The sequence below is a fragment of the Triticum dicoccoides genome, chromosome 4A (genome assembly GCF_002162155.2).
Source record: "Triticum dicoccoides isolate Atlit2015 ecotype Zavitan chromosome 4A, WEW_v2.0, whole genome shotgun sequence".
NCBI classification, from domain to species: Eukaryota; Viridiplantae; Streptophyta; class Magnoliopsida; order Poales; family Poaceae; genus Triticum; species Triticum dicoccoides.
In genome coordinates this window covers 736,018,786-736,023,158 of record NC_041386.1, presented here as the reverse complement: position 1 = coordinate 736,023,158, position 4,373 = coordinate 736,018,786, and positions in this window count along the sequence as shown.

Here is a 4,373-nt window from a genome sequence, read left to right as displayed (position 1 = left end):
GAGCCAGGTGCTATGATTACTGCTCTGGTCCCCAAAAGGATTAATGACATCTGCGCTTAAACCAAACCATACGTTCCTTGCGTCACCTGCAAAGTCTCGCCACTTTCTCTCAATTTTTCTCCACTGCGACCCGTCAGCGGGTGCTCTCAACTTCCGTCTTTCTTACGGTCGTCGCATCAACTTGGCATGCTCTTTGTTTCTGAACAGATGTTTCAACCGTGGTATTATAGGAGCATACCACATGACCTTGGCAGGAACCCTCTTCCTGAGGCGTTCGCCTCAACATCACCAGGGTCATCTTGTCTGATCTTATACCGCAATGCACCGCATACAGGGCATGCGTTCAAATCCTCGTACGCACCGCGGTAGAGGATGCAGTCATTAGGGCATGCATATATCTTTTGCACCTCCAATCCTAGAGGGCATAGAACCTTCTTTGCTTCGTACGTACTGTCGGACAATTCGTTATCCTCTGGAAGCTTCTTCTTTAATATTTTCAGTTGCTTCTCAAATCCGTTGTCAGATACACCATTGTCTGCCTCCCATTGCAACAATTCCAGTGTGGTACCGAGCTTTGTGTTGCCATCTTTGCAATTGGGGTACAACCCTTTTTTGTGATCCTCTAACATGCGGTCAAACTTCAACTTCTCCTTTTCACTTTCGCATTGTCTCTTTGCATCAACAATGACACGGCGAAGATCATCATCAGGCACATCGTCTGGTTCCTCTTGATCTTCAGCATCCCCCGTTGCAGCATCACCGTATTCAGGTGGCACATAGTTGTCATCACCCTCTTCTTCTTTGTTGTCTTCCATCATAACCCCTCTTTCTCCGTGCTTGGTCCAAACATTATAACGTGGCATGAAACCCTTCTCAAGCAGGTGGATGTGAAGGGTTTTTGAGTTAGAGTAAGACTTCGTATTCTCACATCTAGGGCATGGACAACACATAGAACCATTATGCTTGTTTGCCTCAGCCTCTTCGAGAAAATTATGCACGCCCTTAATGTGCTCGGAGGTGCATCTGTTACCGTAAATCCATTGCCGGTTCATCTGCGTGCATTATATATAATTAAGTGTGTCAAAAACCATTACAGAACATCATGAATAGAGAAGTGACTAAATTAATAGAAGTTCATCGTCACATTAAAAACCAAAATACATACATAGTTCTCATTGAACAACATATAGCTCTCTAGAGCATCTAATTAAACCATACATTGAAACTATGTAAAACATTTCAATCCATCAACAAATGCGATCATAATCGCAACTAAGGTAACAATTGATGCAACGGTATAATGATACCAAGCCTCAGCATGAATGACATATTTTCTAATATTTCTAATCTTCAAGCGCATTGCATCCATCTTGATCTTGTGATCATCGACGACATCCACAACATGCAACTCCAATCTCATCTTCTCCTCCTCAATTATTTTCATTTTTTTCTTCAAGTAGTTGCTTTCTTTTTCAACTAAATTTAACCTCTCGACATAGGGTTGGTTGGAATTTCTGGTTCACATACCTCCTAGATAAAAACATCTATGTCACGTTGGTCGGCATAATTATCATAAACACTAAATGAAACAAATAGTTATAAAAGATAATATATACCACATCCGAATCATAGACAGGATGAGGGCCGACGGAGGCGGATACCAACACCATCGCACTATATAATAACAAACAATAATAAAAGTAAGAAAATTACACAAGTATCTACCTAAATCATACAAGTAAGATTTTTTTTCTTTTAGAAAGAAGATAAGAACAAGAGGCTCACCACGGTGGTGTCGGCAACGAGATCGGCGCGGGCGATCGATGGCGGTGAGGGAGGGGACGGGACAGGACGGACATCCAAACCTAGACAAATATTGAGGAAGATGGAGCTTCGACAAGGAGCTTTGAGAGGAGAAAGTTTAAGTGTGGCTCGGGCATTTCATCGAACACCTCATGTGCATATGAGGTGAGATAGAGCACCACAAAGCTCTCCCACGGCTGGCCAAAAAACAGAGCAGTGGCTCTGCTCGCGGGCAGGAGCGGGGTTATATATGGGCCTTTCTTTAGTCCCGGTTGGTGGCTAAAACCGGGACTAAAGGACTACATTTGGTCCCAGTTCCAGCCAACAACCGTGACTAAAAGTTGTGGCCAGGAGCAAAGCCCATTGGTCTCGGTTCGTGCCTAGAACCGGGACCAAAGGGGTCAGACGAACCGAGACCGATGGCCCCCAAGGCCCGGCCGGCGCCCTGGCCTCATGAACCGGGACTGATGCCCCCTTTATTCCCGGTTTGTGTGTGAACCGGGATTAACACCCTTATCCTAGCCTGAACCAAAGCATTGTTTTCTACTAGTGTTGTTCATACAAGAGGTATCACAGTTAATATTATGGAAGTCTAGAAATAAATTACGGTAAAACTGTGGGCCAAACCCATCGGGCCCTAGGCTGGCATTTTGGTTCATAGAGAGGAAGGCATTGAAGATGTCATCGTCCGTAAAGGGTCATCCAAATATTCAACCTGGGGTGTGGGAGAGGGGTAGAGATCGTGCAAGGAAAACTACCAAGTTGGCTGAAAGGCGGTACCTAGGAGGGAAGCATAGTAATCCACGGGAATGTTGAATTTGGCGTCCTGCGAAGAAAACTCAATGCCATTGGAAACTAAGACGTTAATATTATTTTTGCGAAGGCGCACAAAGGTAGAGGGCCATTGAAAACTAAGACGTTAATCTTATTTTTGCGAAGGCGCATAAAGGTAGAGGCGTGAAAGAAGTGTGAGTTTTCATCGCCTGCCAAAGCGTGAAAGAAACGGTCTTCCTCAATTAAGTGGACGGAAATTATGGTTTTGCAGTTGTGTTCTCGAGTATTTAGAGGGACGGCTAGCCATCTCATTTCTTTAGATCGTCTTGCGAATGTTTAAGGGCAGTAACCAGGGAGAGAGCATGATTTGAACGATGTTGGGCTGAGGCCCAAGCCGTAAGAATGACCGAGCGGCACCCAGACCTTAAGGCCCATCAAGTTTCAAACCCAAAAAACACGGGACCTGGAATATTATTGTCTATCCAAATAAGAAGGGGGACATGATCGTGAACACAGCGAGTTAGGGAGGCGATAGTGGTGTTAGGGAAGAGAACATCCCAATCAATGTTAATGAAAGCTCTGTTGATTTTTTCAACCGTGGGCTTGTCTATTTTGTTTGACCAAGTGAAGCCCGGGTCTAGAAGTGGGAGTTCAATGAGAGCGTTGGCGTGAATGAAAGTGTCGAACAAATCAGCTTCTGATTGGCGAAAATTGCTAGTATTCCTGTCGGAAGAGTGTCGTAGGAGGTTGAAATCACCTAGGATAAGCCAGGGCGTGGGGGGCGAAGGTGCAAAGTTAGCATGCTCTTGAAGGAATAGGTGTTTAAGAGCATGATCAGTGTGTGCATAGATATTAGAGTGGCTATGAGATGCGGAGAAATGAGGCAAGCCATCATAGACGTTTGAGTGTAGGCGCCCGCGTCAATGGAAAGAATGGTGAAATGGGACGAGGAGAAGGCCGAGGGCATACCGCCAGCTGAACCGTTGGCCGGCAATGGGTGCAATAGATCAAGGTGGTGGGGAAGAAACGATATCTGCTTTAAAGTGTCCTCCCCTGCCCGATGATCGTTGCAGGAAGCAGGCGTGCGGATTAATGGAAAGGTGCTCGGAGAGCAGGTCGAAACACTTTCGTGGCTGCCCATGGCCACGAACTTTCAAGCAACAAAGATTAAACTTAAGCTTGGACACAAAGCAGAGAATAACACCTGGAGTAGATGAAAGGAAACTTAGATAAAAATTAAACAACGTCTTCCTTACAAAAGGGTCGATAGAGCTGACTCCCAAACACCAGTGGGACCAAGAACTGAAGGAAGGCGATGAGAAAAGTAAACCATTGCCATAAGGTTAGATACGGCCTAAGCAGAGCGAGACAAAGCGGTCATGGCGAGTGGTCGACATCTTAGGGCAGTGAGCAATGATCATGGGGCAGGGGAGGACACCTACACGACCTGCTCAGGTTCAGCACCTTAGAGAGCGGCGATCCTAGCGAGAGCGGCAATGTCATGCACCAGCTCCTCCGGCACACTGGTGAGGCCGGAGACGTCCAGCGCGTCGACCAGGTCCGCCAGTGCCAGGCCGAGATCAAAGCGGAAAGCTTTCGTGTGCATTGCCTTCGTGGTCATGTCCACGAAGGTTTTTCCTCCTCCTCAGCCAGGCTGCTGCCACGACGGCACACTTTTCAGTGCCTTGGACACAACGGAGGGTGGCCTCATGAGGAAAGTCGCAGAGCGAAGCGGGGGCAAGGGCTATAGGGAAGTAAGTGTTGTCAGGTAGGTCGCTAACAGGGGAAAAGGAGGA